Source organism: Schistocerca americana, chromosome 3, assembly GCF_021461395.2.
Source record: "Schistocerca americana isolate TAMUIC-IGC-003095 chromosome 3, iqSchAmer2.1, whole genome shotgun sequence".
In the NCBI taxonomy this organism is placed as follows: Eukaryota; Metazoa; Arthropoda; class Insecta; order Orthoptera; family Acrididae; genus Schistocerca; species Schistocerca americana.
In genome coordinates, this window is record NC_060121.1 from 275,237,010 (window position 1) to 275,261,691 (window position 24,682).

Sequence of the window (24,682 nt, forward strand, 5' to 3'; positions counted from 1 at the left end):
AGACGATCTTACAACGGGACAAAGAAAACATTTGCGGCGTGGGGGGGGGGGGGGGGGGAGCGAGCATTATAGTCCTAGCTTTTGATTTACAATACATGGGGACCACCAGAAAACCAAAGTTAGAAGCAGGGGATGGGATCTCCTAATATCATTATGGGATAATGTAGCTCAGGTAAAAATAAGAATCCCTGGTTGAGTTAACAACAGAGGGTGACCTGTAGAAATCTTAGACTCAAAACAGGAGACGGGATCTGTTTCTAATATGATTGGGGATAATGCATCCCAGATGAAAATAAGAATTCCTGGTGTATGTAAAGGAGTCTCTATGTGAATACAGAATTCTGTCGCATGTGCAGTGTACCTGTCAGTGGGGTAATGATACCAACAGCTTAACTTAAGCTAGAAATAGCATGACATTCAGTGCAATGAAATTTAGCTCTTGCCCGTCAGACGTAAAGTCTGACGCATTACAACAGGGTGTCACACCGAAATCTGCTACATAAATCAGAGTCGTTGCCGTCATTTGGCGTAGAGCTGTATCCATACATCAGCTTAAGCGCCGCACCCGCCACATGGACATAAACCTCCGGCTGTGCTGACGGCCTACGCAGTCAGCTTTTACTGCTCACGTACAGACAACGGGCTGGACTGTTGCCTGGAATGTGTTGCTGTATGTCTCCTGTAGGCCTATGTGGGCCATGGTCGATGGTAAGTAAGGTTCGTACAACGTACAGGAATAGGTACGATGCACATGATATGAGACATGTACATTTCGCTTTTGCAACGTATAGCTAGAGTCAGCTCGAACAAATACTTCTCGTCTCGTCTTTCATGCGATGTCCAGCGTCTATGAAAACATCGGTTTGTAGCCCGGTATGGACAAAATTAATCTTAAAACATGACTTAACCTACTCATCCGACAAAGTGCGCTGTCTGCTAACGGCATACAGAGGCACGCTGCTCAGCCGCTGGAGTACTTGTTATTATTCATGTTTTATTGTTCCTGTTAATACATATCATTAAAATGACTATCACTCTAAACTAATCTGATAGTATCTGTAGAATGTGCATGCAAAATTACTATTTAAAAATCACTTCGTTTGAAACGTACAACACACCGATGCAATCTCTCGAACTCACGTCCTATGAAGGACGTGACTAGCAATATTTGTTTGGGTTGACGCCAACTACACGTTGCGGAAACGAAATGGCAGACAACTGTAGAAATATCGGAGAATCTGTGCCTGACGACCCTTTGCAGACCCGTGGTCTCCGGTGGCTGGTTACTAAATAATTGCATTTGGTTTGATTTCATATGTTCATTTATCTTCGTATGTGCACCGCACTGAAAATATTTGTTCAACTGCCAATGCTGACGGTATGCGTTTTGTGACTTGCTTGCATGCAAACATTTTCATTTCACTAACAGTACTAGCAGCTGATAACGATATTCCCTGTTGTAATCTGTTGTCCTCACCCACACGGCCGCATTCAGTGGTGCTTGGTTGTGTTTCGAGCATATTTTACCAGCAGTGATCGTTGTACTTTAACACAGAGGTACGACAGGTTTGCTAATGAAGATTTGACCGATATGCACCACATATGTGGGTTCACTGAATTCAGTGGAAGAGCAGAACAACGACACTAAGTGGAACTGTTCCCGCAACGGTCTTTTGTGTCCTAACACAGGCAGAAGGAAGTCAGGTGGTTTGAGGTCAAGTCGGAGCTTACTAAGGATGGCCACGAGCGACACCGATATGTGAGGAGCAAATGCCATCGAAAGACAACTTCTCACTAAAGGCAGGTTGATGACATGGGTCAGAGCCCAACACCGCCACAGGGCACCTACGAGATGCGTGGGTTTTGGGACGCGACTGAGTGTTTGCAGCAGGAGACTCATGGTATTCAGGAGTGTGGTTAACACTATTTAGTGGCGATCAGAGTGATTACTACACAGAAGGCTAATTCCAAATAGTAGAAAAAGCAATGGAGGAAATTGACTGCACAATATAAGTCAGTGTCTGAAGCCACGGGGCTGTGTGCTAACAGAAATAGCAAACACTAGCAGCACGTTAAGTAGAATCTTGAAAGCAGCGCTCCAAGTGAGAGAAACAGGCATGTCGGAGCTTACTGAGGATGGACACGATCGACACCGAGTCGGCGCCGCAGCGATCTGACAATTGTAGCGGCACTCTATATATCCGTTTCTATAGTTGACCCACCACTCCACAGATACTTTAGCATGCTCGTGCCAATCTGGTGAGCCGCTCTGAACCTCCAGGGTGCCTCTGGCCAACCACATTTAGATTCCTCTCCTACTCCTACTCGGTAGCTAGGGATGCTTCTGGACTTTAGATCAATGAACTCCAAGTTGTAAGCTAAACGTGACTGCCACTCCTATTACGACCAGTAACAAGAGTGTTTTACGTCACTTGGCTTCGGTATCCCTGATTCCCTATCTTGGAGTGCCCTTGATGGCTCTCAGCCTTAAGCGTAACAACTTAAAAGTCAATAAGTCGTAAATATATGACACTTAGCAACCACTACGCAGTACTTTTGCATCTGAGGGTTGTTGCATAAAAAAGTGTAGAACATTTTATTGATTGCATGTCACGGGCTTTTTCACTATTGTGGATCCATTTTCGGGGAAAAAACGTTACTATGGGAAAAAATCGAATAAACCGTAATTAATTATGACTCTGAAAAAAAAAAAAGAAAAGAGCACAGGGCACAACGTGTTCCTTATACTGAAACACTCGCTAAGTATCCCTGAACAGTCCCCGAAATTTTATTGGTGGATAATCATCACACATGTCATGACTACTTAAAACGTATTTCAAAACGTTCATTTCTCTAAGTTATCTCGTAGATTAGAACAGGGATAGATAGACATACAGGGAAGATGGCAAACGGCTATGGTTCTCCAACTGCATTTACAGCGCTACCGGTCACTTGATAGTGAGTCTTTGTCGCAAGTGACACGTTGTTGCTTCCCTTGAGTCTTTATTTCAACAAAAAGTAAATATTTTTCATGATTTTAGTTTTTAATACACCTTAATATTGCGTAGCATATCGATACTTTACCGTTCTTTCGTAAGTTAGACTGTGAGTAGTTACGGAAATTTACATTTCACGGGTGTGTAAGTTTAGCTGCATAGCATCATGTTCTTTCTCTTTGCGTTCTCCTCCACTATGTTTGATGACGCACTGTGGTCATCTTCCTCTGGCGACTGGGAGAGATGGCCATAACATCTTTGAGATAACTAGCCACCGCATAACGCTTTGTTTATTTTTTTAGTTTTTGTGTTAAATCATTTGTTTACAGGTGACAAGTAAGTTCCCAGGGTTGTTTCCGGTAAAGGCAGACGCAAAGAAGATTTCAAATTGCCGGTAGAAAAAATAAAATGAAATAAAAGAGCACTACGTTTGAAATTTATTCTGACTTCGTATAAAGCGTTGTTTCTAAATTTGCCAGAGCTTTTTGTGTATTAAGGTTTAATATTGGTATTTGAAAAACATCTTTGCCATCTAGTTCTGTTCTACCCTACTGCTGACGATACGATATTAAAAGTCAGGAACTAATTCAAACCAAAGAATTTGATCACCACAGCTGAATTTGTGATTTTTTTCTCCATTTAATGTGTATTCAGTTTTAAATATCAGTTGCACAAGTACTAACACTTTTGTATACATACTTTTCTTAACTGGGTACTAATACCACAAACAGGTTATTTTCCACCAAACTGGAAACACCGATTTTATCACGGAGAAAAGAGTTCGCTAACGAACAAACGAAACTTATTTGCACATAATTAATCCTGTAGGCGAATGTTAGACTGGTTTATGAAAACATCAGAAAACGACAATTCCTTCGCTAAAACTGACGAACGGATGAATTCAAACCATAGAAAGAGAAACTGCTAAAGGTATTTGTTTTTCGAATGATAAAAATTTCCCACGTTGTCCACTTTGATATTCCTGTCGAGTAATGGTGTGCGTTTATCTTCTTGGTTCAATAACGAAGTTTGAAATTTCGTACGAAAGTAACGAGGGTTTCGTCACAGATCTAAATGAAGCCAAAGCCTTGTTAGCACACAAAAGCGGGAGAAACGAAATCAGCTGACAAACAATTATAATATATGAGGAGAAACAGATAGGTGTGTGACATATGGAGAATGTGTTCGTATAGCTTAAGTGGTAAGTACCGCTCGCGATAAGCGGGAAATCAGAGTTTTAGAGCCGGCCGTTGTGGACGAGCGGTTCTAGGCGCTTCAGTCCGGAACCGCGCGACCGCTACGGTCGCAGGTTCGAATCCTGCCTCGGGCATGGTTGTATATGATGTCCTTAGGTTTGTTAGGTTTAAGTAGTTCTAAGTTCTAGGGGACTGATGACCTCAGATGTTAAGTCCCATAGTGCTCAGAACCATTTGAACCGAGTTTTAGTCCTGGTCCGGCACAAAATTTTCATATGTCGCTTTAGGTAGTACATCAATACCTTTTACAGTCAAGTTGAATTTCAGGAATAAATCTCAATTGTAAGACGGTTTGGCCTGATATAAGTTAGTAAATTCTTCTTTGCTGTATGTGATCAAACTTCGGTCAGAAAATATTCCAGCAGGTTTAATATTCCACGGAAAACGATAAAGCGAAGAAACTGCAATGTGTCCACGTTCCTCCTTGGGTTTAACCAGCAGGAACGACAAAGAACATGTGTAAGACGAATTTCGTTTCGCTAAACTTTCAGTAAGGTTGTATTATGGTTCCTCCTTTCACTCGTTCTACTAACGTCGAAATAACAGCTTTTGCTAGCGTGAATTAAACTCGCCCAACAAGGGAATGGTGATTTGATCTGTTTGGGTGCTTGTTCGCTTCCAAATATATTACGCGAAAAAATGTTCTCCCCTTCTACCATCAGTATGTCGTAATTCTCTGGTGCTAATGAAGTGTTCCAAGTGCTTGAAACAAGAAAAGTTTAAGTCTTTCCCGTTCCCAAGAAGGGAAGTTGGACAAGGTATAGGTGGTTATCTCTCTCACCAGTGTGTTGTAGAATCATACGTCTAGTGATGACTTATGGAGATAAATAACAGAAGTTTCAAAAAAAGAAGTTACTTAGGAATCAACAGTGATCTAATCAGAAAGCGAGCTCTGTTCGTCCATGAGATCTAAACAACGGTAGATCACGTGGCCCAAATCCAAGCTGTCGTCTAGTGAATACATATTACGTACTTAAGATGTGTAGGATCATCATATTCACTGACATTGTTACTTCTTAGCAGACAGGGCACGGTACGTCGTTAGTTTCTAGGAGAAATCAAAATATGTGGATGTAATATCGTGCATATGTCAAAGGAATTTAATAGAATTGTTCGATTGGCTATAGATATAAGAAGTGATCAAGTGTAAGCAGGAATCGCGTACTGAGGGTTCCTTACAACCTTAATTAAGGATATAGACAGTTCAGTCTGCAACTTGAAACGCCATATTTACGTGCAGCAATTGCTTCTGGATACCTGGTGGTGGATAAATTTCTAAACACGTCATGTGAGCAATAAAGTCATTCCTTGCCTGGTGTTTGACTTTTACCACAGCAGCCCAGCCAACCAGAACACAGTAATACTGATTGTTTAAATTTCACGTCTGACGTCGGTTAAAAACTGACAAATGAAACATTTTTTCGTGTAACATTACTACGAATTAATAGTTTTCGGATTTTTTCCTTTTCTTGTGTTGTAAGCCCTTCCTTCTTGCTAAATTTTATGATTATAGGTCAGTGGGAAGTATCCTCCTGGTTTCGATAAGTGAGTTTGCGAATATCAAAATATGTGACATAGATAGCCGTATCTCTTAACAGCATAGACTTTCAAGCCAACGTTTATTATACTGCCAAGGGACCATGGAGCTTAGTATGTGACTTAAATTTCAACTTGATACGTCTATACGTCTACTAAATCCTAAAAAAAGAGCTCTCAACATACGGACGGACACAGTCTATTAACAAACGACACAGTGTGATGTAATCAAATATACAGTTTTCAAATTTTTTCCTTTGGTTGTATTGTGATTCCTTGCTTCTTGACAAATTTCATGATTGTAAGGAAACAGGAAGTGCCCTATACACTATGTGATCAAAAGTATCCGGACACATGGCTGAAAATGATTTACAACTTTGTGGCCCTCTCCATCGGTTTTTTTTTTTTTTTTTTTTTTTTTTTTTTGTGTTTAAGTGCGCTCAACTGCTGAGGTCATTAGCGCCCAGTCACTGTTGTTAGAGCACATGGAATGTAGTAAAACTCAAGGGGAAGGGGGGGACACCAGAAGGACCTGACAAAGATGCAGATAAAATAAGTAAAAAGGTTAAATGTCTTTGGACAAGCCAGTTAAAGTTATAAAACGCAGAATACGAGCAGCTGCTCGAGCGTCATCAGCTAAAACATCTGGTAAAGTAGATGGCAGGGACAGGACAACACGAAATTGACGAAAATGGGGACACGACAATAAAACATGGCACACTGTTAATGCCTGACCACAAGGGCACTGCGGGGCTGGGTCACCGGAGAGCAGGTAGCGGTGGCTAAACCGGCAATTCCCAATCCGCAACCTGGTCAGAAGGACCTCCTCTCGCCGAGATGGTCAGGAGGAGGTTGTCCAAGCAGTTGGGAGCGGTTTGACTGCGCAGAGCTTGTTTTCTTGGAGGGATGACCAAGCATCCGACCACAACGACACAAGCCTCTTACACACATCCCCACGAACATCAGATGACGGGACACAATGGGAGGCTGGCCGAGGCAGGAGGACTGCAGCCTTGGCTGCAGCATCCGCAGCCTCATTCCCAGGCACTCCTACATGTCCAGGAACCCACAGAAAGCTGACAGGAGAACCATTAGCAGCGAAAGAATGGAGGGACTGCTGTATCCGTTGAATCAAGGGATGGACCGGATAGGGAGCTCCAAGGCTCTGAAGAGCACTGAGTGAGTCAGAGCAGAGTACGTACGATGAATGGCGGTGGCGGCGGGCATACTGAACGGCCTGATGGAGAGCAAAAAGCTCGGCCGTAAAGCTCGAACATTGGTTGAGGAGCCGGTATTTAAAGGTGGCGGCCCCGACGACAAAGGCACAGCCAACACCATCGTCAGTTTTGGAGCCATCTGTGTAAATAAAGGTGTGACCGGCAAGTCGAGCACGAAGTTCGACAAACCGTGAGCAATACACTGCAGCCGGAGTACCCTCCTTCGGGAGTGAGCTGAGGTCAAGATAAATATGAACCGGAGCCTGGAGCCAAGGTGGTGTCGGGCTCTCACCCTCTCTGAAGGTGGTAGGGAGGGCAAAATCCAATTGTCGAAGCAGGCGACGGAAGCGGCCTCCGGGGGGCAGCAGGGCAGAGACATACAACCCGTACTGACGGTCGAGAGAATCGGCGAAGAAGGACTGGTAAGCGGGATGGTCGGGCATAGACAACAACCGGCAGGCATACCGACACAGCAGTACGTCGCGCCGGTAGGTCAATGGTAACTCGGCAGCTTCAGCATAAAGACTCTCGACAGGACTAGTGTAGAAGGCTCCAGCCGCAAGACGTATGCCCCGATGGTGGATGGAGTTGAGCCGGCGTAAGAGGGATGGCCGAGCGGACGAGTAGACGAAGCTCCCATAATCCAGCTTCGATCGGACTATGGACCGATACAAGCGAAGCAGGACAGTGCGATCCGCTCCCCAAGATGAACCGCTAAGAACTCTGAGGACATTAAGGGAACGTGTACAACGGGCCGCCAAATAAGAGACATGTGGAAACCAACACAGTTTCCTGTCCAACGTGAGCCCTAGAGACTTAGTTGTTTCCACGAATGGGAGAACAACGGGACCGAGATGTAAGGATGGCGGAAGGAACGCTTTATATCGCCAAAAGTTGATACAAACCGTCTTCTCTTCAGAGAACCGGAAGCCATTTGCCACGCTCCATGAGTAGAGGCTGTCTAGACAACGCTGAAGGCAGCGCTCCAGGAGGCATGTTCTCTGGGCACTGCAGTAGATCGCGAAGTCATCGACAAAGAGAGAGCCTGAGACATTAGGTGGAATGCAATTTATAATTGGATTGATCGCGATGGCAAAAAGGGCTATGCTCAAGACGGAGCCCTGAGGCACTCCGTTCTCCTGGAGGAAGACGTCGGACAATACGGAACCCACACGTACCCTAAACTTTCGATCCGTTAAAAAGGAATCAATAAAAAGGGGCAGGCGACCGCGTAGGCCCCACCCGTGCATAGTGCGGAGGATACCTCCTCTCCAACAGGTATCATAAGCCTTCTCCAAGTCGAAGAACGCGGCTACCGTTTGGCGCCTTCGCAAAAAGTTGTTCATGATGAATGTCGACAAGGTCACAAGGTGGTCAACAGCGGAGCGGCGGCGACGAAAGCCGCATTGGACATTAGTAAGTAGCTGTTGAGATACAAGAATCCAGACTAACAGAGCATTAACCATGCGCTCCATCACCTTACAGACACAGCTTGTAAGAGAAATGGGGCGGTAACTAGAAGGAAGGTGTCTATCCTTCCCGGGTTTGGGTATAGAAATAACGACGGCATCACGCCAACACGTGGGGACCTGACCTTCGGTCCAGATGCGATTGTAGGTACGAAGAAGGAAGCTTTTTCCCGCCGGAGAAAGGTGTGCCAGCATCTGAATGTGAATGGCATCTGGCCCCTGAGCAGAGGACCGGGACAGTGCAAGCACACGTTCGAGTTCCCACATAGTAAAGGGGGCATTATAAGTTTCCAGATTCAGCGAGTGGAAGGAAGGTCGCCGAGCCTGTTCTGCCTCTTTCCTGGGAAGGAAGGCAGGGTGGTAATGGGCGGAGCTTGAAACCTCCGCGAAAAAGCGGCCAAAGGCGTTGGAGACAGCCACAGGATCAACAAGGATCTCATTACCCAAGTTCAGGCCAGGTACTGAGGAGTGGGCCTTAATGCCCGACAGCCAGCGCAGGCCACCCCAAACGACGGAAGAGGGAGTAAAACTGTGAAAGGAGCTGGTGAAAGAGGCCCAACAAGCTTTTTTGCGTTCTTTGATGACTCTACAGCATTGCGCTCGGAGTCTTTTGTATTCAGTACAATTCGCCAACGTAGGATGGCGGCGAAAGGTGCGTAAAGCACGTCGTCGAGCACGGATAGCGTCCCTACAAGCCTTGTTCCACCAGGGGACGGAAACGCGACGTGAAGAAGAAGTAGTACGAGGAATGGAACGTTTGGCAGCATTGATGATAACAGCTGTGAGGTATCCGACCTGACTGTCACAACTGGGAAAATCGTGGTCCGGAAAGGTCGCCAGGGAGGAGTAAAGTCCCCAGTCAGCTTTCGGTATGTTCCAGCTCGAAGGACGTGGGGATGGGGTGTGGTGCAGGAGACGAACGACACAGGGGAAGTGGTCGCTCGAATAGGTGTCAGAAAGGACATACCACTCGAACCGATGGGCAAGAGTGGTAGAACAGATCGAGAGGTCCAAGTGGGAGTAGGTATGAGTAGAGTCCGAGAGGATGGTTGAAGACATCTGCCAAGAGTGAGCCTCGTTGACAGGATGCAGGAGAGCCCCAAAGGGGATGATGGGCATTGAAGTCGCCAAACGATAAAAACGGCGGGGGAAGCTGAACGATCAGGTGCATCATGTCAGCCCGACTAACAGCAGATGACGGTGGAGTGTAGATGGTACAAACTGAAGAAGTAGAAGCAGAAAGAGTAATGCGGACAGCTATTGCTTGGAGTGGGGTCGTCAATGGGATGGGATGGTAATAGACATCGTCCCGAACGAGCAACATGACCCCACCATGAGCTGGGATATCGTCCACAGGAGTGAGGTCATACCGCTCCGAGGTATAGTGGGTAAAGGCAATATGGTCAGTCGGGCGCAACTTGGTTTCCTGGAGACCAAGGACGACCGGACAGTGCAGGCAGAGGCGCAGTTGTAATTCCTCCCGATTAGATCGAATACCTCTTATGTTCCAATGAAACAACGCCAGCGCTAGTCAAAAAGTTGGGGGAACGAGACGGGGAAGAGCTGGTCAACTCGACGGCCGCGGAGGGCCAGGTTGCGAGGGAACAACGCTACAACCGACGGGAAGCGGATCCGGTTCCATCGACTCGTCGCCAGCTGCGGCCGCTGTCCCTGGTTGTGTAGGAGGGGCAGCATCATTTGCCGATGAGAGGCCAGCTGAGCGCCTGGCAGCAGAGCGTCCCGGCGAAACTGAGGACGGCCGGGGGCAGCGACTCACGGATGGAGCGTCAGACGAAACGCGCCGGGGTGGAGAGGGGATAGAGACTTCTTCTTTGTGGCCTTCTTGGAAGGCCGAGGAGGCACAGGGATGGTGGGCTGGACCTGAAGAAGGTATTCACGCGCGGGGTCCGGTTTGGAATGCTGGGTCCGGAACGTTTCCCTGATGGACCCCTGAGAAGAGGATCGCTTCTCAGGTGGCGGGGGTGAGAGGAGGAGGAGGAGGAAGGGTGGCCCCTGGGGCAGAGGGGGCGAGGGCCACGGGGGAGGAGGATTTGGAAAGGAGGGATTTGGGAGGCGGAGGCAGAGCCCCCTGATGGGCCGAGGAGGCGGAGGGGGGCAGGATAGGGGTGAGGATACCGCGGAAGGAGTGGACACAACTGAGGCAAACGAAGTGGTCAACAGCATGGGATGGAGGCGGTCATACTTATTCCTTTCCTCAGAATAAGAGAGCCGATCCAAAGTTTTGAGTTCCTGCATCTTCTTCTCCTTCTGATATGCGGGGCAGTCTGAGGATCTAGGCGAGTGGAGGCCAGGGCAATTAATGCACCGAGGTGGTGGGGTGCATGTATGTTCCTCACGAAGAGGACGTCCGCAATCGCCACAAAGGGGCTCAGCCTCACACCGTGACGACATGTGCCCAATGCGCAGACACCGAAAACAGCGCATAGGAGGCGGGACGTAAGGTCGCACGTTGCACCAGTAGCACATCACCTTTACCTTCTCCGGGAGAACGTCCCCCTCGAAGGCGAGGATAAAGGCCCCGGTGTCGGTGCGACGGTCTTTGGGGCCGCGCTGGACTCGCCGGACGAAATGCACGCCTCGGCGCTCCAGGTTAGCCCTGAGCTCCTCATCAGATTGTAGCAGGAGGTCACGATGAAAACTAACCCCCTGCGTCCGATTTAGTGCCAGATGCGGGACAATGGACACTGGGATGTCCCCTAGGCTGTCTCACGCCTGGAGCGCTGCCGACTGTGTGGCGGAGGTGGTCTTGATAAAAACGGACCCTGAAAGCATCTTGCTGAGAGCCTCAATTTCCCCAAAGATGTCCTCAATGTGCTGAACAAATAACATGGGCTTGGAGGTGGCGAACGTCCCCCCATCGGTTCGAGAACAGACCGAATAGCGGGGGAAGTACTTCGCCCAAAGCCGGCTGGCCTGTCCCTCCTCCCAGGGAGTGGCCAAGGGGGAGAGGGCAGGAGAACCAGAACTAGAAACGGTACCTTTTCTTTTGAAAGACTCGGCCGCAGAGCGACCTGATATGTGTTGACGTTTCATTTGCGAAACGTCCGCCCCAATACCACCCACTCCGACCAGGGGCTCTCCCCACAGGCGCCACCCAGCCTCAGCAAGGGCCACCTGGCAGGATGACCATTGCCGGGAGTCCTGATGCCCCAAGGACACGGGCATCTACTCCTTGTCCGACGTGGGGAGGGTGCAGCTCAGGTATCGGCAGTACGATCCCTGTGTTGTCAGGGGGCTGCAACCTAGAGGGTACATGACGACCCCACCACAACGGGCTGGCTACCGTGCTGGATTTCTGGCGACATGGAAAGTCCATCATGATCGCTGGTGCAGATGGGGATGCACTATGGGCGTAACTTGTACAACCCATCAGGCGTTTAGGCCCAATTTGAGGAATAGCGGGCATGGGTACAACGCCGGTACAATGCTTAGTGCCAAGGTCTTAGTGCACTTAGGACCAGTGGTACACCACGTAAGGTGTCCTTCCCCAAAAGGCTCGTACTTCTGTAGAATTTTGAAAAATGGTGGTCAAACCCCAAGGGGGACCATCACATGGAAGGCCGAAACGGTTGAAACTCCTTTTAGTCGCCTCTTACGACAGGCAGGAATACCTCGGGCCTATTGTTACCCCGGACCCGCAGGCGGGCTCTCCATCGGTGATGCAGGAATTCAGTATGGTGTTGGCACACCCTTAGCCTTGATGACAGCTTCAAGAATACGTTCGATCTGGTGCTGTAAGGTTTCTTGAGCAACGGCACCTCATTCTTCACGGAATGCTACACTGAGGAGAACTATCTACGTCGGTCGGTGAGGCCTGGCACGAAGTCTTCGTTTCAAAACATCCCAAAGGGGTTGTATAAGATTCAGGTCAGGATTCTGTGCAGTCCAGTCCATAGCAGGGATATTATTGTCGTGTAACCACTCCGGACAGGCCGTACATTATGAACAGGTGCCCTATCGTATTGAAAGATGCAACCGCCATCCCCGGATCGCTCTTTAACAGTGGGAAGCAAGATGGTGCTTAAAACATCAATGCAGGCCAGTGCTGTGGTAGCGCGACGCAAAACAACAAGGAGTGCAAGCCCACTCCATGAGAAACACGACCACACCATAACACCACCACCTCCGAATTTTACTGCCTATTACAAAATGGTTCATTTGCCTCTGAGCACTATGGGACTTAACTTCTGAGGTCATCAGTCCCCTAGAACTTAGAACTACTTAAACCTAACTAACCTAAGGACATCACACACATCCATGCCCGAGGCAGGATTCGAACCTGCGACCGTAGCGGTCGCGCGGTTCCAGACTGTAGCACCTAGAACCGCTCAGCCACGCCTATTGCAAATTACGACCCTCTTCAACTGTCGGCGGTCTCTGTCAATCAACAGTGTCTCTTGACGTTTCCGCTTCACTATCCCATCGGAGACAGTTGACCTAGGGATCCTTAGGAGTGTAGAAATTCGCGTACAGACGTATGACACAAGTGATACACAATCATTTGACTACGTTCGCAGTCCGTAATTGTCACGGAGCGCCGCCCCATTCTGCTCTCTCACGGTATGTAATGACTACTGAGGTCGCTGATACGGATTACGTGACGGTAGGTGCCAACACAATGCACCTAAAATGAAAAAAAATATGTTTTTGGGGGTATGCGGATACTTATGATCACATAGTGTAGGTTTAGATGAATGAGTTTGCGAATATCAAAATGTATGACCTGAATGGCCGTTTCTTTTGATTGAATTTCCTTAGGAATACCAGTTGTTTACACCTCAAAGGTACCGTAGGCCTTATTATGTGACATACATTTTAGCTTGATGCGTCTAACTGTTCCTGTGGAAAAAAGGGTTCTCAACAGTCGGACAGACAGACAGCCAGACAGATGGACAACAAACTGATCCTACAAGGGTTCCGTTTTTAACGCTTGAGGTAAGGGACCATAAAGAGGTTGGTTGGTAGAATCTTGAGCTTCGTGCATGTACTCGAGAATGATGTTGCTGTTCGTACGTTAGATTCCACCCGAAAAAATTGAAGCTAAGTGTAATAGGATAAATGCTTGTTGAGCGGCTGGCAGTTGAGTCTAAACATAAATAAATGTATAGAAATTTCCACGAATGTTCGACTACGCTATTGACAACCGTTCACTGGAAACAGTAACAGCCCTGAAATATCTAGAAACTTAAGTTTGGAGAAGTTTCAAGTATAGTGAAAATGTTGGAGTAGTTGTAGACGACACAGTTACCGGAATGACTCACTGGAAACAGTCCTACGAACATGTAAATCACCCACAAACAAAGACCTACAAAAGAGTCCTCCAAACAAGCATCTCCTCAAAGACGTAAACACTGAGGTGAGGGAAATTCTAACTTTTTCGTAGGCTGAATTACAGTCATTCTCCTCAGTTACCATTCACGAATTGGCTGATGGTAGGGCGTACGCGAAGTAGCCAACTCCACACACACCATAAGGTTGCTTTCCCAATATGTATGTAAATATTGTAAAGTGATGGTATCATGGAACACCTCACATGTCACCTCAAATTTTGATTAACACATATATGATGAATTTTTAATAAGTAAATTGTGATCTGTGTTTGCCCTGCACTCAATCCCCCTTTGACTTAATTCTTTGGTTACAATAGTGCCGTGAGAAGGGAATCATTCAGAATAGCATTTTGCTCGCTAGACTATGGAGTGAGAGACGGATATTCTACTACTGTGAACCCTAGAGTAGAGTTCACGTGATCAGAGCGTGGTAGGCAAATGGATACACCGTGTTGAATGTACGCCAGTGGTGCAGCCGGGAGGTGGGGACGATCACAGTAGAGACAGACGCGAGAGACACGCAGAGACAAGCTGAGAAGCGTCTGTGTATGACGTGCGGTCACTCTTGGGAGTGACATAAATTGAGTTTAATAATCATGTCGAGGATGCAGTAAAGGTGCAAGTATCACAAATGAATAACAGGTGTCCGTTTCAACGTTCCTCTAAGTGTCCACCATGATTGACTAAGAGGGTGCAGTCGGTACTAGCTATACACATTCACAATCGATGCCGAAAATCTAAATGATTAATAGTAATTGTCAACTGAAAAACGAGTAATCTTATGAGCTTCTTACGCAATACAATCATCTTTCCACGAAGATCATAACAAAAATTTGCACAGACATGACCACGATCAGAGCGACCTACTCAACCAGGGGTCGCCACCATGGTACAGTTAAAACATGTCACATTATCGACGTGTATCGGAAACCATCGCTTCAGACGTGGCAGACAGATCAAGACAGACTTCAGCATGAGAGTTATAGGACTTAGTGTTCAAGAATAGACACTGCATGTTGCAGTCTCATTTAGTAATATTTCACAATGAGATTGTACCAAAATAAAGCCTTTGTACAACAATGTGTTGAGTAACAATTGCATGCATATAAACAGTAAAAAGACAGTTCCATGCTATAGATTACGTATTTGAAACGTTTGGATTTACTTTGAAAACCTTTTCTCAAGAATTTACTTAATTTATTAGCGATTCATCAAGAACATTCATTTAATTGCACTATGTGAGCCTGGAAGAAGTTGCCAGTGGGTAGCTGATGAAAACAAACTAAATTTCCTTCAACAAATGGAAGTTTTATTCCTAAAATACACCCCCCCCCCCTTTTTTTTAAACGGATTTAAAATTATAATCAGAAAGCACCCTCAAAATATCAAGTCACAATTCTATACAGAGGCAGAAAGAACAAATATTGACAGGGGGGCTGAGAACCTTGCCGCTCCCTTTTGACATGGCCGTAGTCACGACCGCTCACAACAACCTCTGAAAGACTACACTGGTGCGAATCTGCACCAGATTACTTTAAACTAAAAATTTTAACAACTCACACAAGCGCAAACTATGCACTCTGTAAGAGGGATGGAAATGGTACAAAACACTAACATTAAAAAAATTAACTTGCCAGCGAAGGTGCAACTTTTTTTTCTTTTTTTTATTAAAAAAACCTCTTACGGTGGAAATGTGGCAACTTTATAAACTAAAATGACCATTTAAATAAAAGCCAATGAAATGCAATCTTACATAAAATATACAAACATGCTCTACATTACACATATACCGCCTCTCAAGATGATAGGCAAGATAAAAACATTTCAGGAATTCGGACGTTACACTTCAAACAACAAATTAGTTAACACCGAATCCGACAAACATCACAGTGGCAGCTATTAACGTACGGCAGACCGACCGAGAGACAGACAGTAACTGACTAACAAATACGGACGAGAGACAGACGAGCAAGCTGGGGACGAGAGACTGATCAAGAACGCAAGTAGAATTTAACAAGTAAATGAAACAACATATCACGAATCACTTAACTTTTAATAAACTGCGATGTCTGGTGAAGACCTGGCGCAGCAAGCCCAAAACGCTCTCCCGAACCGTCTGCTGCCAGCCGGTTCATCGGACGCAGGAAGGCGCGCCGATCTCCCGTCTTACGGCGTGGCAGCTCGCGCCGGCCAGACCGATGTCGTGGGTTGACTCCTGTTGCTCTCGTGTCGGCCGCGAAACCGCTACCCCTCGCTATACGGCGCGGGCCACTGGACTAACGCGGCGACCTCACATGCTCCGACGCTCAAGACGGACAAGTCATCTTATGTCCCAGTACGCGACCGACCAACCGATCGATCCAACTGCCAATGACCATTGCCTGAACAAACTCGAGCAGACAGGCGGCCTAACACATACTAGCACTCCGGACGACGGACAGTCACTGACTGCCCCACACTGACCCGGCTGACCAACTGACCAGACTCGCCGCCTAGCGAGCTCATAGTCCCCTTACATGCACGTGAACAGGCAACCTTTTCCCTTTCCCACCAGAGGGAGACACCAAAGCTGCGATTGCCACAGCAACGCCACCGCCAGAAACGGAGGGCGACTGCTTCACACTACGCGCTGCGGCGCGCTCTTCTAAACAGCATATTTTACCACGGCTCAGTATAAACAGCACTGCAATGAATTTATGGTTGGCATTCGACATCGGAACACAACAAACCATTTTAGTTCAGTAGGGGTGAGCCTTGTATTTTGTTACACTTTTCAGACTTTGCCTCTAACCAGCCCTGTGATACAAGTTTGATCTATTCCATTAATCAGTTTTCAAATTATAATATTCAATTTTCGTGCTGTGCAGTGTTATTCTGAAACTGAAAAAATTACTCCAGAAAGTTGAGGTTAAACATGTTCGTAGGTGCAACATGGCATCGTATCTAGAGCCAAATTTTCGAGTAAAATTTAAAAGCTTTACAGTCGAAAAAATCTTGTTAATACTGTATTTAATATCATGTAAATTACATTACCTTACATCATTCCATCGTCGCGGCCACCGAGAGATGCCACAGAGAAACCGGAAAGTTGCTCGTAAGTCGTAAGTACAGTGTACATAAAAATGGTTCAAATGGCTCTGAGCACTATGGGACTTAACATCTGTGGTCATCAGTCCCCTAGAACTTAGAACTACTTAAATCTAACTAACCTAAGGAGATCACACACATCCATGCCCGAGGCAGGATTCGAATCTGCGACCATAGCGGTCGCGCGGTTCCAGACTGAAGCTCCTAGAACCGCTCGGCCACCCCAGCCGGCACAGTGTAAATAAAGTAGTAGGACTGTGTGAATGGTACTTGCGAGTACTATCCCCAGTCTGCTGTTCGTAATATCGCAGGTGCCGAAACTTGATGTGGGTCGTCCATGCTCAACACTAACACCACAGTTGGAGAACGACATGCTGACAATGTTCGAAGAGGACCAAGCCACCAGCAATGGGTAGGCTAAACAGGCGCTGCACACAGGTTGAAGAGCCGTGGGGCATGCTGTCCTTGAACACCAGCTCCATGCATATCATATTCTGGAAGTCCAGGCATTACGGGAAGAGGACTACCCCCGACGCCGGCCGCTGTAGCCGAGCGGTCCTAGGCGCTTCAGTCCGGAACCACGCTGCTGCTACTGTCGCAGGTTCGCATCCTACCTCGGGCATGGATGTGTGTGATGTCCTTAGGTTAGTTAGGTTTAAGTAGTTCTAAGTCTAGGGGACTGGTGACCTCAGATGTTAAGTCCCATGGTGCTTAGAGCCATTTGAACCATTTGAACTACCCCGACGGATACAATTTGGCCGTAGTATTTGCAACAATGCATTCTCCAGCCATATTTCCCGAGCTTGGTGCTGTCCATGGATGAATACACGTTTACTGGAGACGGCGTATTAAAGTTATGTAACATGGATACGAAGGAATATCTGCGTGCGCTGGTGCTTCAAAAACAGCAACAAAGAGTGAACATCGGGGGTGGGATAATTGGTGACCAAATCAGTTGGCCATATCTACTGATAAACAGACTAGCAGGACCCATCTACCTCACATTTATTAAAGATGTTTTGCCTCCTCTGTTGGATGTCGTGCCACTAAATGTTCGGATAGACATGTGACTGCAGCACGACGGAGCTCCAGCACACTTTGATGTCGATGAGCGGAATAAACTCAACGTTGTGTAATCAAATCGGGCCAGGACTGTCGCCTGATATGACACCTATTGACTATTATATGCGGAACTGTTTGAAGAATATGGTGCATGGGTCACTTCTAACATGAGCGGAGGACCTTAATGGTCGAGTTCATGGTGCGATTTAAGTATTGGCTCATGTGCTTGAGGCTCAGCACCGTTGTAGGCTAGACACTGACGTGGGACGTACGCTGTTCGAACATTATTTGTAGACAGCGCGATTTGCTAGTCTTACTGGTTACATTGACGGTCTCCAGCACCCAACAGTGCATTTCCAAGTATGGGGTCCTTCTTGAAAACCGACCACTGTCCCTTCCCGTATAACACACTACTCATTTTTTTGGTGGTTGAGGGGGGGGGGGGGGAGGGAGGGCTACCCGTTGTACAGGATGTTTCTAAAAGAACGTTCAGAATTCATAAAGATCTGTTCATATATCTTACAAACCTCGTTTTGGTGTAGCTCTTTAGTAACGTACATAATGTTTTCTACATGATGGCTGAATAGCTTTAATGTGAAACCCTTTGGTTAATGTAGCACACATCCCATTCGAAGACGACATTTTGTTAAACTCGCTGCTACATGTGAGACGTAATTTGTTAAACAGCGGCATAAGTTCTGGCTCTGAGTTCTTCTAGAGGATTCGCCAAGTCGATATTCGCGATAAATCTCCACAAGAAAAAGATCAAGAAGTTTGACGTCCGATGAACATCGAAATAAGTTCTTTGAGCAAGCTCTGTGCGTGTAGCCTCAGACACTTTCGGATCTTTGGAAATCCGGTTTGTCTATTACCAAATGGGAGCTTCCGCGTTTGGAAGACACGGGTCTTCCTTGTTTCGAACGGGATTCAGCCATTCTGGTTTCATTTCTTATACTATTCGATGTTTTGGAGACAATTCTGCTCTGGGAGGAAGATTTACCCTTTCTGGTGTCAGTCTGATCTGGTTAGAAGAAGCGACGATAATCATAAAAATGCGAGAGATCATTTTAATACCTTGATGTGGCGAAGTGTAGGTGAAATGGTTAGGTTATTTCGGAAATGTTCGGTAAATTATTGCACAGTTCATTCGCGAATACTCCACAGTCAGGCCCGCGGTAGTATTCTTCCACATGCTGATATAAAATCTTGTTGCTTGCTTCATTTTGTTTGAAACTGATTACAGTAACGAATGTTATATTTTCAATTCGTGATGCTGCAAGTTGAAAGTTACCACCCTCTCCTGAACTGTAAGAGCAATTGCCTTATTAAACGTCGTGCACTGAGAACGTTGTATCGGATTGCTGATTGTGAAAACCACGCGACTTTGAGTGCCCTTGAGAGACAGTGTGGTTTTGCAGATTAATATCATCGTGTCTGTATACCTATGAACTCCCTTGTGAGTTATTTCTGCCTAAACCCATGCATTTTTTTGTCGCTTGCTTATGATACTGTACCATGCTGCTACGCTGCCATGTTCCTTTTAACTGTCTGATTGTGATCACGACCCATTAATTTCATGATACACAAGAGGACACGCTCTGAACTGAGGTGGGAAGTGCACAACATTAGAAGTAATTATTTTCACCTAGTACGAAAGTAGGTTTCAGATGCTGAAAGATAGGTCGGCGACCGCAGTTCTGGCGATCAGTGTTTACTAAATGTTCTACAGATTAATCTGGCACCTTACTGAGGCATTATATGGCTAACATCTTGACAATTTATGTGATTGTTACTGATTAATTATTCTTTCATGCTCAGAGCCAATGACTGGGTGTCTTACTGGACATTCTCATTGCACTGCTCGATGCCCTAAGTAGAAAGAAAACATTTAGTTCTTCGCCAGTTTCTGGAAGCATCATTACTTACTGTTTATTATTCAAATGATGTCTGCGTAAAACTCAGTTTCCGTTGCGCTCAAATTATACATACATATATAGAATCAAAGAAACTGTTATACCTGCCTAATGCCGTGTAGGGCCCCGCGAGGACGCGGAAGGGGCACAACACGACGTGGCAGGGAAGTGACACTGTGAATCCTACAGGGCTGTCCATAAATCCGTAAGAGTACGAGGGGTGGAGATCTCTTCTGAACAACACGTTGCAAATCATCCCAGATATGCTCAATAATGCTCATGTCTCGGGGGCTTGATGGCCAGCGGCAGTGTTTAAGCTCGGAAGAGTGTTCCTGGAGTCACTCTGTAGCAATTCCGTGCGTGTGGGTGTCGCATTGTCCTGCTGTATTTTCCCGTCGAAATGCACAATGGGCATCAATGGATACAGGTGATCAGACAGGATTCTTACGTACGTGACCCCTGTCAGAGTCGTATCTAGAGGTATCAGGAGTCGGCACCAACTTGAGCAGTCCCCTGAGACATTCAGGGTCCATGGATCCATGAAGTTGCCTCCATATCCGTACACGTCCATCCACTCGATACAATTTGAAACGAGGCTCGTGTGACTAGACAACATGTTTCTAGTCACCAACAGACCAATGTCGGTGTTGACGGGCCCAGGTGAGGCGTAAAGCTTTGTGTCGCGCAGTCATCAAGGTTACATGAGTGGGCTTTCGGCTCCGGAAGGCCATATCGATAATGTTCTGTTGAATGGTACGCACGCTGACACTTGTTACCGGCCCAGCGTTGAAATATGCAGCAATTTTCGGAAGGTTTGCACTTCTGTCACTTTGAATGATTCTCTTCAGTCGTTGGTCCCGTTCTTACAGGATCATTTTCCGGCTCGTGCGCCGACTATAACACCACGTTCACGCTGACTTAAATCTTGATAATCTGCCACTGTAGCAGCAGTAACAATTCCAAATATAACAACTGCGCCAGACGCTTATTGTCTTACACACATAAATAAAAGTCTTTCATCACCCCAGTTCCCAGAACACGATACACGATACACGATACACGAACACGATACACGTTGACGGTGGATATTGTATCACAGTCCCTTTGACTGTTCAAGAAGTTACTAAATCCACCCAAATATATAAACAACCATGCATGAGCAGTGCTTATTACACGGAGAGGGTCCGAGAGCCGATCAGTTACAGTCATTCCACGCGAAGCTGGTACACTGCTCGTGTTGTCTGTAGTTCAACCATACACAGACCGTCAATACCGCGGTTCGATCGCAGCCGCATTGTTACTTTGCGCCACGAAGGGCTCTCAACAAGGGAAGTGTACAGGCGTCTCGGAGTGAATCACAGCGATATTGTTCGGACATGGAGGAGATACTGAGAGACAGGAACTGTCGGTGACATGGCTCGCTCAGGCCACCCAAAGGCTACTATTGCAGTGGATGGCCGCTACTTATGGATTATGGATCGGAGGAACCTTAACGGCTGCGGTGGCCACGCGGTTCTAGGCGCTGTAGTCCGGAACCGCGCGACTGCTACGGTCGCAGGTTCGAATCCTGCCTCGGGCATGGATGTGTGTGATGTCCTTAGGTTAGTTAGGTTTAAGTAGTTCTAAATTCTAGGGGACTGATGACCTCAGATGTTCAGAGCCATTTGAACCATTTTTGAGCCAACCAGGAATCCTAACAGCAATGCCACCGTGTTGAATAATGCTTTTCGTGCAGCGGCAGGACGTCGTGTTACGACTCAAACTGTGCACAATAGGCTGCTTGAAGCGCAACTTCACTCCCGACGCCCATGACGAGGTGCATCTTTGCAATCACGACACCATGCAGCGGGGTACAGATGGGCCCAACAACATGTCGAATAGACCGCTCAGGACTGGCATCACGTTCTCATCACCGATGAGTATCGTGCATGCCTTAAACCAGACAATCGTCGGAGACGTGTTTGGAGGCAACCCGGTCAGACTGAACGCCTTACTGTCCAGCGGGTGCAGCTAGGTGGAGGTTCCCTGCTGTTTCGGGGGTGGCATTGTGTGGGGCCGACGTACGCCGCTGGTGGTCATGGAAGGCGCCTAATGGCTGTACGATACGTGAATGCCATCTTCCGACCGACAGTGCAACCATATCGGCAGCGTATTGGCGAGGCTTTCCTCTTCACCGACGGCAATTCGCGCCTCCATCGTGCACATCTTCTGAATGACTTCCTTCAGGATAACAACATCGCTCGACTAGGATGGCCAGCATGTTCTCCACACATGATCCCTATCAAACATGGCTGGGATGGATTGAAAAGGGTTGTGTATGGACGGCGTGACCCACCAACCACTCTGAGGGATCCACGCCGAATCGTCTTTGAGGACTGGGACAGAATGGACCAACAGTGCCTTGATTAACATGTGGGTAATATGCCACAATCAATGTAAGAGGACGTGCTACTGGGCATTAGAGGTACCGGTGTGAACAGCAATCTTGACCACCACCTCTGAAGATTTCGCTGTATGGTGGTACAACATGCAATGTGTGGTTTTCATGAGCAATAAAAAAGGCGGAAAAGATTTTTATGTTGATCCTTATTCCAAATTTCTGTACAGGTTCCGGAAGTCTCGGACCCGAGGTGATGCAAAACTGTTTTTGATGCTTGTATAGAGGCGGTGCCGTATCCTGCCTGTTTACATTATTTGAAAACGCACGCCTATACCAGTGTCCTTGGGGCTTATGTGTGTGTGTGTGTGTGTGTGTGTTTTCAGTTGATCATTGCGGACTGAGTTTCTGAGTTTCCAGTTACCTTATAGGGATTAAACGTTCTTAATGCATAGCTCAAAATTTCAGGCCTTTTCTATTCATTGCTGATAGAAGTAGTTCACTGCCTTTTCTATTAATTGCTGATAGAAGTAGTTCACTCCTTATGACAACACACGCCGTACATTCTATCAAATTTGATCTACCTTCCTACAAAATTACGTCAAGAATAAGTCTGTAAATCGTATGAATAAATTTGTGAGAACCTTTCAAAATTGTAAATTTTATTTTAGGAACTACCTATATAAAGGACGATTCAGCTCCCGGTACCTACGTGTTTTATACAATCCGGAATACATTCATGTACTACTTTTCAGATTCTCTGACTCTTTGCGCGCAGGCTGTTAGTGCTACAGAAGACACAGAGGAGCGGATATTTTTTGTAAGAAATTTAATTAGCTAAACTTTGTACTGGAATACGTTTTCTCTGGAGGGAATTGATTTTTGAGTTATTCATGAAAAAGCATTCGAAGGTCACTTTTGTATGTTTTTCTTGAATAATTCGGAAACTACGGCCCGTAGCGAAAACGCATCCCAGTATAGAACTTAACAACACTACATTTCTTACAAACACGTCGTATTATTTTTTGTGTAGTAGAGTTTGCGTGTAGCGAGGGAGAGAATGTGAAAATCTTGCGCGTAGCATTTGAAGGCATTGCGGGTTGCATAAAACCCGGAGGTAGCTGCAGTAGTGCCACGCTGTATTAGAGTTTTCAGACAATACTGTGTCAGTTGAGTCTCGTCTTGCCTAACGCTTTCAGACTGTTGACTGTATAGTTAATAGATTAAGCACAGAGCGGCGGCAGAAATGCGCGGCACTACTGTTCTGGGTCAATGAGTGGCTCGTGCAGCTAGATATCACAGCTCGCGTGGACGGAGTGACGCAGTAGGAGGCGGGGCGCGAGCAGCTGTCGCCTGCGCAGCTGTGCAGCTGTCCAGTGGCGCAGCGGGGCGACACGCGCCGATTTCACGGGGCGACACTCCAGCCCACTGTTCGCAGTCCCACCACAATACGGCTCGCCAGCGGCTCCCTTCCATACCCCAATGCCCAGTACGCTGAGCAGCTGACTATGACCTGAGATCATCGCCCATTGTTCGCTACATACGTCCCATCACGAGCGCCAAGTCGGCATCGGCCTACACAGAGTGAAATAGATAACACTCGAAGTCCATCCGTAAGGAGTAAAAATATCGAGCAGCGCTTTTCACTGTATTACTGTAGATAATGTGAACAATTTCTTCACGTTCGCAAGTACCGGATCCCCTAGAAGTCTTTCCATGATTACGAACATTCATAAGACATAAAGTATGACACATGGACAAATATGTTTTATCTTGAATTGCATCTGATTTATTCGACATTGTGTAGATACTTTGTTTGTTACAGGGCTCAGTGACGTGAGAACTGCGGAATCGGACACCATTTGCTAAAAAATGTACTGAAAGCAGGATAAAGCCACATGTGTCCTCTGGTTTCACGAGACACGGCTGCTGAGAATTTTTCCGGGTTGCATGGCCCTGGTCCATGGAACTCTTAAATCCCTGACGTTTCGTCCAAGGCTACGTTGGACATCTTCGGAGGTGCTCCTGGCTGTGCCGACTTTTGCCGACAACCAGGAGCACCTCCGAAGATGTCCAACGTAGCCTTGGATGAAACGTCAGGGATTGAACAGTTCCATGGACAATGGCCATACAACCCAGAAAAGTTCTCAGCAGCTGAAGCATCCGGTCGTGAAAGCCTTCATTGTATCACGAGACACAGTCACCAGAAACAGTCCAGAGAGAATTCCAGACTGCATACCACAGACAGCTGCCAGATGTTAAATGCATCAAGATATGTTATGCGAAGTTTAAGGAAACAGGGAGCGTCTGTGATCTCCCTACAAGAGGCGGCCTGGAGGTAGGTCACAGGCAGCGCAGACAGTCCGAGACACCTCCTGCTGTTGTTCCAAGAAGGCAGCCCGCAGAGTGTTGCAGCTT